Genomic DNA, 13,922 nt, shown 5'->3' with positions numbered 1-13,922 from the left:
TTTAATTATGTGGTTCCTTGAAAAGAAATCTGTGAAATTTGTGAAAGTCAAAATAAAACGTGAATATGTAATATTAATTAATTGAGAAAGATCAACACCGAACTTATCAAAAGATGCATTGGCTTACTTCTGGAAATACGTGTAGCTCTCCTGTAAGAACACACGCGAACAACGAGCGTGCATCACTTCACGAGGAGTAATATAAAAAGCAGTATAAAAATTTGCTGAATATATGATACAATCTGTGCTTTTCCGTTTGTTCTTATTTTAACACATGGATCAATAAGTCCCGAGACTAACAATGAAAACAACATTTTTTTTGCAAAATTTTTTTTTATTCATCAACATAATCACCTTTTAGGGTGATACAATGGTTCCAACGCTTTTCTAATTTTTCAATACCATGTTTATAAAAAAATTGCTTTTAAAAAAAAATATTAATTTTTCGTTGCTTTTGATGGACAAGAGTCCGGGTAACATTTTTCAATCCATTGTTTTGCTTGCACGGTGTTTTTACCCATTAAAAAACAATGTTTTATCAGAACACGAAACTCGGTTTTTTCCATTTTTTAAACAAACTACAAAACGACTTTACTCTAACCTCGATAACTCAGCTGTTTCTAGTCCGATCGACTTAAAATTTTGACACGTTTCAAGCAAAGGTTAGTACTCTAGAAAGACGTGGTTACTGGTTTACTACGAGCGCCATTTCTGGGTTAGTCTCGGGACTTATTGATCCATGTGTTATTTAGCGAGTACATGCAGTAACTTGAAATATTGAAAAGCTCAACACGTACATAAACCCGTATTCGGCTTTAGATTCAACAGCAGCGTCCGACAAGCGGCTTCCGTAATAACTAATGAATGAATTCATTTTATACCCACGATGAAATATAGATGAATAACTGCGTGGTCCAATTATCTTGCGAATGGTGCGATGTTATGTCGATATTATATCACGTCCAAATGAAACGAAATTGCGTAGTGGTATTTTCGTGAAAGCGGGTAATCTGTTACTCATTCAAATTACAAGCGCAGCAATGATCGATTTTGAATAGCGCATCTTAAACACACTAACGTAGAGAGGGAGAGAAAAAAAGAGAGAGAGAGAGAGAGAGAGAGAGAGAGACGTGTTTTTCGCGATCCGAATGTAAAATACACGTCTAGTCCTGTTCTCGTGTGAAAAATGAAACCGCAGCGAAACCTGGCGCGATCATTTATAAAGAGTCTCGCAGTTTTCAGTTTGCCCCCTGACTGACGTGCACGCCTTGAAATAGAATAAAAATATTCCAAGAACGCGTTTTCCTCAAGCGCGTTGCGCTTGTCTCTACCAAGGAAACGGGATTCGAGCAATGAAACATGAGAAATCGTAGTGTTTCACGATTTATCTGAATCGAGGTTGAAATGAAACACCTAGTGGTACGTTGTCACGCATTCGTTTCATTTTATGTGCGACCTTTACGAGGGAGCGCGGCTATTTTCGCCAGAATTTCACAGCCAGAACTGGGAAAAGAGATTCGCGTCCACGGCGAAAGCTATCATCGCCATGAAACTTCGATTTTTGTTTTTAGTGGCACAAAGTGCAATCAAACTCACCACGCTTCGCGACTCGAAATAGGCGAATAGGTGTGTATTCAGCGCCTGCAAAATATAGGTTAATTATATTTTATTCAACGGTAAATTTGCAAAGGATTCAAAAGGTCCATATCCATCCACCGCGCTACTGAAACTCTCTCGTTATCTGTACGTTGTAAATAAAAGTAGAATGGAAGTAGTAGAAGATAACAATAATGATAATTGTTTACTAGACTCCCCATCGTAACGTAGTGATATTAGCAAGCGCAGGAATATATCATGACATTTGAACGTAATATCTTCATCCGAGCTGCACACTTTATGAAAGGGACCTCCTGGGAATGTGTTCTTAGGATCACTGAAAAAAGAATGTGGTAATAGTTGCCAAATGTCAAGTGAAATCATTTCAATCAAATGTTTTTGATAAACATAATATGAATAATTTTACTTTTCTAAATATTTCAGCGAGTACTACAAAACATAATAATAATGTAATCAATCACATTTAGTAATAATAACTGTTATTGATATATAGAAAAATGAAATTATTTTATATTGTATTTTATATGTAATCGAATTTATTTGATTAAAATTAGTTCGCTAATATTTATGGCTTCACTCAATATTAGTGGCTATTATCGAACTCTTTTTCTCAGTGTGGAACGTTCAGTTAGAACATCCTCTGGATATCTTTAGGACATATTTTCTTAGAGCTTCTCTATGCTGTATGGGAATTGATACTCGCGAGCATGGAAAATACCATGATATTGTTGATAATCGCAAACTAGGCCAGTCGAGCCACGTTTGATTTATCGGAATTATAAGCTAACAGTGCGAGGAATGTCAGAACGCATAGCATAAATGCAACGCGTGTCCACCACGCCCACGCACGAATTCGAAACGCTAATTGAACCTAGAACCGTTTGCCGAGCGACAGTGAGTAACATTTACAATACACAATACGCGAGAGGTGCAACGAGATTTATTGTGAATCTCACCCACCCAGAATTTGACGTTTTTTTTTTTTAAACGTATGGCGTGTGTCAATGGAATTTGTGAGGGTGCTTTAATTAAAAAGATTTAAAAACAAATAAATTAAAAAGACTTCCATTGACACACGCCGCATGATTTTCCCTTTTCAATGCGTCGATACAGCATACAGCACCGTTTCAGATCTCTCGCAGCGCAATGTATCGAGCTTTCTGCTCGTGCACGCGCAAATCGTCGCAATATAATCGAATAAAATAAATAAAATAAAGCAGATCTTTTATTAGCTTTGGATATTTTTGTATAACGATTTTCCACTCTTCAGAAAAGCTTTTTTCGGAATTCATAAGCATTGTCATAGCATTCACTTCACAAGAGTGGAGCTATTTCTGAAATATTGTACTATAAAAAAAGTATAATATTTCCATATTCGGTAAGAATATCTTATATTTCGATAGGGATAAAATTGCTGCATAATTTTGCTTTGACCACGGGTTAAAATAAATAGGAAATATAATAAAACAATAATACAAATTTCATGATTTCACATAATACATAAGGTAATAGTTAAAATAACGATATTTGCGTGAAACATACATTTGTAAACATTTGTTCAGCGTCTATCGAATTTAACTATTTATAAACAGCGAAAATGTTGCAGTAAAATGCAATACAGTAAAAGCAAATATTGTGCATCAACTCCGCATATTTAATAAAAAAAAAAAAAAAAAAAAATCGCAAAGGAGAAAGAGAGAAAAGAATATTGGCTGGGTTTCATTTTTTGGCTTGACACATAAAATTACATGTAAAAAGCAGTTAAATTTTTTATTTTTAGTAGCTTTTTATTTTACACCGATATAATACGTAACAAAAAACATGATTAAACTTTGCCAATGCAATTGCACAATCGATTCACTAATGTCGTTCGCTCAATTACGTTCCGGTCCATAATACTCGCGTCAGTTGACGATCCGTTCCGCCGTAAAAAAAAACCGTTCGAGCATCCCGTATAGCAAGTGCGATTACAACAATCGCATGCACACGCATTCACTTTTTTTCAGAGTACTTAAATGTTTACGACCAAACCATCGAATTTTCGTCCGATTCTGGCGCCGACCAGTCGGAGGTCCAGCTCCTTCTTCTCTCAAGTTTGTTCATCGACCGTTCTTACGATTTACATGATAATGTACTTGGAATCTGGAGCGGGATGGAATATCTCCCAAGCGCATGGAAAAGCGTGGAAATTGGCTTGAAGATATTCGAATACTTGTATTACTCAAATAAGCTCGAATACTCGAGATTCCTGACGTAGAACATTCGAAATCCTTGATTAATCGCGTACACAATACGTACACGATCCGAAGATTTATGGAGCTTTTCCCACATTTTTCTTTTTCCTTCATTTTTCTTACTCCCTCTCTCGCTACATAATTAATATCAACATATAAATTTTAATCAAATATAATAATTCCTTTCGCAATTTCAAAATTATTGTGTCGCATAATTTTAAAGGATGTAGTAATATTAAAATCTTTCGAATACGCATCAATTACTCAATCTCGTACGAGTTCATTGTTTAAATGTTAAATTCAAAATCGTGCTGTAGCTTTTCACTCTTTAAATATTCGAACTCGTTAAAAGTCCAATGTAAAGCTGAAAAATCACGTTTTTCATCAAATTGAATAACATCAGGCTATTGATCGTGAAATTGATGACTCGAAAGTGAAACATCCGATCATTACTCAACTTTATTCGACACTTAATGGAGAGTAGACGTTGATCGAGAAAAAAATATTCACTGAAAAAGTTGAAGTTTCACTTTTCTTCCCTTTTCCCTTCCGAGAATATATTACGACGTCGCGGATTTTCTTTCGTATAATCATGATGTCGAGAGTCGTATGGAAGAGGAGCAAGTGAATAAATGTTCGGCAACAAATTTCTGACAAAATGAAAAGGGTGAAAAGAAAAAAAGTAAGGCCGAACATATTTCTGTGGTGAAAAAAAGTCGTCTGAAATCGAGCATGCAACGTGAAACTTGAATATTTCCCTTTTTTTTTTAATCCTCTCTTCCAGGCATGATGAATCCAAATATCGATCTCTATGTACAATTGTGTTTATTGGTCACTATTGCTTGCGCCACTTTAATCGGGTTACCGCGCCATATTTTTCTCGTAAATACCGCGATTCTTTTATTGGAGGAAAACCAATACACAGTTCATACAAATAAAAAGATATCCTTGCTTTGAAGAGACATAGAAATATGTCCATTTGATATGCAAAAATCAGAACCTTTCGTTATCGGGCTTCAGTTTGTTGAATCCATGCAGACATGATAAAACTTTTCATTTACAGAATGCTAAATTCCCAGTTGCAGCTCCGAGTAAGGTATATTAAAAAAAAAAAAAAAAAAAAGAAAGAAGAAGAAATAAAGACAACATTGTTATTATGTACGGCTTTTGTATATATAATATCAAACTATTCTGCATGCATGCAAATATCAAACTATTCGGCTTAAAATAATGCAAATAATTACTAACGCAACAGTACATCTCGTTTCTTGTTAAAAAAAAATAATTAATTTCTCACAAGATACTAAAAAATAGTTATCAGCATATTTGCTTTCTTGCAACAATTCTCAAGTAATGGTGCATCGCGCAAATCGCAAAAAACAAAAAGCCAGGATTAACGGCAACCTCTTCATCATAATTCCGGAATTCACTGAGGAACTTCACCTCGGAGGTTAAGCCGAGATATCCCAAATAAGTCTCTTACTCCCGTGAAATATCCACCACAATGAGGACCCATAAACGTGTACGGATTACGCGAATAAATAAAATAAAAAGTTTTGCGTTCACTGGTCGTGAGAACTTATCGTGGACTTGTCCGCGCGTTTTTGCCGGCGTTATAAAACTCGGAGAACTGCAGAATTCTCGCGATCCGTAAATATCACGGATAATAATCCTGGAGTTTTGCATTTAAAAATATAGGCAGGTAGGCGTTGACGGGCTATTTTTCTAATACAAACATTGCAGAGTTTTTATTTTGCAATACGAAAAGGGCACATTACACGTGAAAATATATTACATACGCGCACAGACGCGTATTATTTTTATATAAAATCAAAGGCTTATATAACAAAATATCGCGTGAACTTGGAAATTAAGGGGACTCCTAAAGTCATCTCTGTTTATCGATTCGATAGAACTCACACACGTACGGTTTATGTGTCGTTGACACATTACTACACTACACATTACTGTAACATCAATATCGCACGCACACATTTTCGTATCGGTTAGGTGTCTAATACCCGTTTCTACCACTGTAGATTTAACTGTAATCTTTTGGTTTGACTTACTTTTTATCTTTTTTTTTTACACAGAGAGAATTTTCTTTTAAAATTTATACCCTGAAAATATGATAGTTGTGGTACAATGCAATATTTTAAAGATTTTTACCATGCACGTCAGTAAAATTAGTCAAACTTATTTTACACTTCATTATAATTTTATTAATAAATGAGAAATATTTACATTAAAATTCTTCGAAATATAATATTGTCCCACGACAATTATATTTTTAGGGTAAATTCTAAGAAAAAAATTCTATAATTCTAAGAATTCTAGAATAGAATAAAGAGTAAATGAAGTCGAGACTATTAATCTATATTGATTCTGGAGAAGGATTTTCAAATCTGTAAAAAGAAAAAAGAAATTGCGACGTAAAAAAGAATTATTGTCGATAAAAAAGTTCAGTCGATAAAAGTGACGACTATATTAGGATTCCTTTAAACTTTGAAAAGTGATTTTTGTTTAAACTTTATAAACAGTCTGATGAGTACACGTTTCTTGGATAAAGGTTAATCCTTTCGGTATGCTCATGCATAAGGACGACAAGTATCGATGTTTCCTAACGATATATAATGGATATTTCTGGAACTATATTGTCTATAGCGTGTCTCTCTACAGTGTGTATCGCCCTCCTCCATTAGAGAGTTAGAGAAATTCAAGCCACTTAGCAAACCGCGAAGCACCTCGAGCGTCGAAAGGTTGAACGGATGAGTCTTAAATTAGACTCACCGAGCGCAGTGTAAAGGTCGCGCGGGAGAGAGATCGCTGGGGGTTGGTTGGTCGAGTTATAAGAATTCGCGAGCAAAACTTTCATCGAACGCGGCATGCGCGATCGTTTGTCAAGCAAACGCTCGACTGATCAACCTTAAGGAGCGGTCGGTGTGGCCGACGGCGCGGCCCGATATCGAGCACTTTAAGCACCCTCCGTAATTCAGGGCGACGATGATTGGCCGTCTCCGAATCACGTACCGTGTCGCAATTAGACCTGATCGTACATACACAGTGTCAATAGGCTTTGAACCGAAGAGTGCTTTTGAAAAGGAGATTGATGATGCCCTCGGAGTAAAAAAAAAAAAAAAAAAAATCCGGAATCAAGGTTTGCAGAGTTATAGAAGCGACATAAATTACAAGAGGTAAAATAAAGTATGGAACATTCTCTGTGCGAAAATAAAATTTGTCTTAATGATAAATATCGCCGTGTATGCAGAATATTTCAACGTGACGAAAAATACGCGAAATCATTTATACGCTCTTCTCATGGAATACTTTCACACAAGTTCCATAATTTATTATTAATAGCTAGCTTCAAAAATAAAATTCGCATTTATGTAATTTCCATGGCGTTCACCTGGCGAGGAGATGTGTCATTTGACAATATAAATTAAACTTTCGGTCATTTATTTCAAGTTTGATTTAACTAGATTAATGGACGTATTTCGTTTTCACGCAATCAACTTTCGTAAAAATTTTTTCATAACGCACAAGAAATCCGAGCGCCACAATTATAATTTAATTCATGTAATTTAATTAATTTAATTATTAAATATATGTACGTTATACGTATATAAATAAATACTTCAGTAATATATTATCGTTATTTGCATTGAAAAGCGCTACAAAAATTCTGACGAAAATTTGTTCGCTGAAAATCATATTTAAATATATATATCTGTACGCTCCTCTGTCAGAAAGAGCGCGGTTTGATTAACAGCTAAATTAAATATCCGTTTGTCAAAGCTAGTAGTGTAATCGAGTTCCGTCCGTATGTCAAAATAAAGCAGCAATTTCGAATGAAAGCCCCACAATTATTCCTTTTATTTACATACGTCAAAAACTTTGTAAATGTTTTATAAAATTCCTATCACTGCCGAGTACATGCGCGTACTATGAGAATCCCGATGAATATCGCGAGCCGCGTTGCATCTCGTAACGAGATCTTTGTTGTTGTTTTAATTATCTTCGTTAAATTAATGAATTTTCTCTTATAAAATGTAATTAAAATCTTTTCTTTGTTCATCACCGCGTCCGAATTTATGAAACCCGACGTACCAGCGAGGCACGAAATGCATGAAACTCGTTACGGAACAGAAACAAACTGGGTCCAGTCGTTGGGTTTTATTGTCAGTATATGTTTACACGCAACGCGAAATGCTACCAGATTCGCACGATGCAAAGCAAAATGAAGCATATATAACCGCGCATATATACCTTCGTGAAGGAAGGGTGACGGCGAGATCAGTGGGGGCAGCTATCTTCTAGCCGTCCATTGACAATAATAGGATAATGAATCGTGAATCATAAACGTACGGTGGACGATTATATTTTTATTGTGACCCACGCTCAATTTATTCATTATTTTGTTGAGGCCAATATCATTGGGGCGAGGTGTAGGACGCGCTATCGCTGTCGGAAGGCGTTCGTCCGAGACGGCGTCGCGTCGTTAGCGCTACGTCCAATGAAATCAGAAACTCGCGAAAAACTTCGTTCAAAACGACGTATTTTGTCGAGAAATCCATTAAAATTCCTCGGGAAAACTACTTTATCAATGTCCAATATCAATTAAAAAAATATAATTATTAAAATATTTAATAATACTGCTAAAAGGAAAAAGTACGATTCTCCTTACACAATAAATGGAATATTTTCGTACGAAACTTAGTTTTCACAAAAATTCACTTTTAAAGATATCTTCTTTAAGCTTATGTACTCTTCAAAAATCTCTTGCATACGATCTTTACAATGACTATAAAAATATATATAACATATGTATATACATATGTTACATGTTTATATGTATATATAAATATATAAAAAGAGGACAAAGGGAACAACTATTAGAAATAATTGGAAATTGTACGGATTACTATACACATGTGTGTAAAATGTAGATAATCGTTTATAATTTTTTAAATAAAATCATACATATTTAATTCATAATCGATAGAAATTGTTAATACGATTTTAATTATATCTATAGTGTACTCACTCAAATTATTATTAATAATTATGCAAATATAAAGCTTGTATTATCGATGTAATTCCAAAAGTTGCATCAATATAAATTAAATACGCCGCGATAATATTCGAATCTTTGCTAATAATGTTGTCGCGAGTAAATAAAGCGGTAAATGAATAAATTTTGCAATGCATCGATGCAATATTGTTTCCAACCGCTTAATAAATGTAACTTTCAACAGCAAAAAAATTAAGTTTCCGACACGCCTGATTGCGGAGGTGATTCCTGTAAATGGATGTCATGCCGCGCGGCGAATCCGTGTTCCATCTCGTGCATTCCGGAAGTGAATCCCGGAAGCGGTTCCGCCGCCGATAATTCCGCGGCACTCGATTTCCGGGATTTCCTTGTTCCGGCGTCGGATCTCGGCGACAACGACGGAAAATTCTCAAGCGTTTCTCGCAAATAAAATGCGACGAAACGACGTTGATGGGTTTCAAAATGAATTGACATATTTACGAATAATGAAGGTAGAAGAAAATTTTATTCGCGAATAAAATAAAGAACAATTTATCAGCGCATAAACGCATGAATGGTATTCAAAATTTATCCTATATTTAAACGCGAATATAAATTGTAACATGGTATCAAATAAAAATAATGTATTTTTCATTCGACTTTGATTTCTGTCAATTAGCTCTATTTTCTTCGTTCAAATTTGACAATTTTTTTATAATACACACAATTCTTCATTCCGCCTTTCTCGTCGTAATTAAGTTGTAAAATTTTATTTATGCATCGTGAATCAACGATAATTCTGATAAATATTGAGTCTAATAAACAAATATGTTAAAAAAAAAAGAAAACGTTTTTTCCACTCATAAAGCTCGTTTCCGAAAGAAGAATATTTCTCGATAGAAAGATTTCTTTAAGATTTCGATAGTGATAGAAACAAATCGATTTAAAGCCTATTTAGGGCAAAATAAATCGTGTCACAACGTAGCTAACTTATACGTAGTGCTACCATAAACTTCCCGCTTCAAACAAGATTGTTAAATCAATAAAAACAGACAGCACTCGATAAGAATCTTATTTTTATATTCAAGATTCGAAGAGCGAAAATAACGATCCTCGAGTTAGGCACCGTTATTTGCAGACAGAATAGAGTTGTAAAGACACAAAGAAATATTCATATAATTGAACTGTATATCTCGTCTTTCTCAAAAGCATATTTTTATATTTTTTTCATTCAGGTAAACTTTACTACAACAATTTTCATTTTAATCTCATATTTATGCTTCTTAATTAATGTTTATTTAAATAATTAAATTAATTAAACGATATTTCTATCTCTTTCTCTCTGTCTATTCAAAGCAATCTGCAGCACAATATTAGCGATGTATAGTTGTAATTTCTAATATTGTACGCATATTTATTTCAAAATAAAGGAGAAATATTGTCAATATCGGAGACGTCTTTTGCGCAACTTGGCAGGTAGAGGATGTAAGGGATGTTCGAGACATGGCTTGATTAGATGGCAGGTGAGGTCACAAGCGTGTTAGAGCCTCAGCCTATCGATCGATATTTATGTCTATATGTGTAGAGGCCGTGTATTGCATTAGGTAAATGCGTAAATGCACCTCGTTACACGTTCAAGCTTCGCTTGAAACCTTCACAAGAGACTAAGGAGAGATTCGAAAATTGAAGGGGAATTGGTTTCGAGCAATTTCTTTAAATGAAAGCATAATTGGAATTTTTTTCAAGTATAGAATGAAAAGTTGTGTTATTCCTTTTGTCGCATTAAACGGAATTTTCTCGAAACACATTACATTTATGTTATGAGAAACAAAATTAAAATAAATTGAATTATTTTCTATGAAAAGGCAACGAGAATTATTACCTCCCCCTCCCCCCCCCCCCACACACACACACACACACACACACACATATATAGCAATATGATTTTGAGGTTGTTCCGCATTTTATTTGAGTCACAGAGAGACGCGCCGGAATGTCGACTTCACATTGCAACAACAATCTCATTGTAACGAGAGCGTATAATGACGGCATCAGATATTAATTTCTCGTCTCGGATAATGAGATATCATGATAACAAAAGCTTGCTCATGACGTAGCAAAACGGCCCGATAAGTTTACAGTGATAGCAAAAACATCAAAAGAAATGACGTAAGACAAATTGATTATAACATAACGAGAGGACGAACACGTTGCAAGATTTCCGAGGACCAATAAGACGACTATCTCCAAGGAAAACGCGATTTCTCGAAGTAACGTTGTATAATTATTAGAGACACGATAGAGGAAAAAAAAGACAAGCACAGAAACGACATTATTGGTTTTGTAATCGGAGTCAGAACGGTAAAAACGCGTGCACATTTATTATCTTTATCAAGTTCACTTACATAAAGTAGAGATCATCAGATTTATGCATTGGATGATACATGTCTTGTATACATTCTTTTGCTTTGCTGTATACAGAATAATTAAGAGGATATAGAGAAAGAGAAAAAAAATTTTATTTTTGTTCAAGAAAGTAATGGAAAACAAAAGTTTAGATTATGTAAGTAAAATAAAAAAGAGGTATAGATGTATGTATAAAAAATATAGAAGAATAAAACTTGGTTAAATTTTAATTTAACTTATATTGTTGTATAGAGATTAATTAATTAAACTACATATAACGCAACTGTTTAAATAAAATTAATTAATAGTCCGAGGCGAGGTTTTTCTAAGTAAAAGCAACACTGAGAAAATTTTCTCTCCAATTATTTGAACTTCTCCAAATCTGTCGCTTGCAGCATATTATTTTTTCTCTCTGCGATCGTTTACGTTCTTTCTCCCCAGAGAGTACAAAAATAGGCCCGAGGGACGTGCAATTCCGCTTATGATCAATAAAACGGCTGAAAGCGGTCGTTCACGTGTCGGGCAATGTGGCCGGCCGCCACCTAAAACATCAGCGAGACATTTAGGGCTGCACCCACAGTCGGGCGTTCGATGATTTTCCTCCAGCTCTTGGCCAGTGTTTTTCACTTTAACAACCCTCTCTTCGCGAAACTACAAAAACTGCTACAAAAAAGCCTGTTTTACACAAACCTGTTTTTCACGTACCGAAAAACAAAAGGTTTCCGCGAAACGAAAAACTTTTCCTCATTTTTATACAAATACTATTATAACATCCGTCTTTTTCTCCCCGTTATAACATCATCTTTTTTCCTTATGGTGCCGTCTACGTTTGCCGGCCACAGCTCGATGAATAATTATCGGAAAAGCCTCGTTCCCGTATCAGGAGAGACGCGTGTATTTTCTGTACTTCGTAAGGCGTCGAGAAATTCTCATTCCCGGGGAAAAGCAGAGCTTCGATCCTGAGCCCTCGTGACGAGATATCGATCGGTTGCGTGGCATCCTCACGGCACATTTTTCGCGGAGTCGGCCTCGTTAAAAGGCTTTTTAGTTAAGTGGAAGCGACGAGGGTACGAGGACGACTAGTATCGGGGTGGAAAAACGTGAGAGCCTATAGTGTCCTGCGGGGGAAAAGGATACGACCGTCATAACAACGATCGTAACAATGATGGCATGTAATAATCTTGAGAACACACCAGGTTGAAAAGGTAATTAACGTGATGTTACATTCTTAAAGCCAATATTGAAATTGATACAAACGAGCTTAACTTTCCAGACACGTCACATGAAAATTTAATAAAATTAATGGATGGATGTAAATTCGTGTAAACAGATGTATACAATTGTACTTTCTTGGATCTCTTAATCTATTGATCGAAATAATCACCTTTCCTTTTGGTACGGCGGTTTTCAATGCTTTTAATATTCGTGTAATGGAACACAGGAAAAAAAATATGACGAAAAATGTAATGAAGAAAATTTGTTGTATTAGCAATTTTCGTTTCGTTAGAAGAATTAACTGAATTAGCATACTGATAATTACTTACAGACGTAATTTCTTTGTCGAACCATCAAATCTTTTTAGTTATAAACATTGAATTTGCCCAGTAAGGGCTTTGCTGAATCACCCAATCTATTTTATCCATGATAGAAACGGGAAAAAAATGTACTATTTTTAGCAATGCAAATTTGATACGTTTGCTATTTTTATATACATCATCAATCTTGACTGACGAGCAGAAACTTTGAGAGAAAAATCACGGGTTAGCCTGACGTGCAATCCTCTCAAGCGTTAAACAGGAAAGTTTAAAGGGATCGGAAAGCTCTCGGCTTTAGGACAACGCAACAGATCGGAGATCACCCTGTGCGATAAGGCCCCGTTTACGAGACTTGTCTATGTTGTGGTATGACTCTGTACCGTCGTGTAACGTTCCTGGTAACATCACTGCTGACAAAGCCGTTTCCCTTAACAGGCGTACAAGGTTGTATACCTGTTGTAATTGCATTAGATTTTAATTAACTAATGTAGCCTCACGTAAGTAACACGCCGTTAAATTCGCATACCATATCATTGACCGTAATCATACTATTTTACTATATAATAATTACCCGATAATAATAGCACTTGTAGACACGAGGGGATAATTACTGACCGAGTTCGAAAATTGTATTATAATATTTTATTACAATAACGCGTTGATTTCCAACTGGAACAATAACTAATTAACGCATCATCGATTAATCTCAGTTTAAACGACTTAATTAGATTATTAAATTGCATTTTGTATAAATGCAAAAGCTTTTGTTGTTAAAAATCATTCAAATTGAACGGAAGTAACTGAAATTTCATTAGGATTTCTATAAAAATTACTTGGAAGAATATTTTTGTCCCGAGCACATTTTTACATCTGTTGAGTGTTATAATGTCATAGATAAATAATGAAATAAGGCAACACGTATCACGCGATGGTTAATTAAACAGTGCTTCAAATTACCCGAAAGCTAAATGAGAAATTCATAGTGCTGCTGTATAAATAAAATTTTGATGCGCGCCGCAGTAACAACGGGAAAGGTATTTATAATAATAAAAGTACAACGTGTAATATATTGTAAAGTATAATGCGCATTGCAGCCAG

At 35.1% G+C, this 13,922-nt stretch overlaps 1 protein-coding gene across 2 annotated transcripts in view; it reads right to left on the bottom strand.

Moving 5' to 3' along the window:
* LOC108747510 overlaps positions 1-13,922 on the bottom strand; it is a 143,032-nt gene that overhangs the window by 23,331 nt on the left and 105,779 nt on the right. The gene's annotated exons all lie outside the window — the stretch shown is intronic.

The sequence above is a fragment of the Trachymyrmex septentrionalis genome, unplaced genomic scaffold (genome assembly GCF_001594115.1).
Source record: "Trachymyrmex septentrionalis isolate Tsep2-gDNA-1 unplaced genomic scaffold, Tsep1.0 scaffold2, whole genome shotgun sequence".
NCBI classification, from domain to species: Eukaryota; Metazoa; Arthropoda; class Insecta; order Hymenoptera; family Formicidae; genus Trachymyrmex; species Trachymyrmex septentrionalis.
Note: the sequence above shows the minus strand (reverse complement) of the source record. Positions and strands in the feature narration are given on the sequence as shown.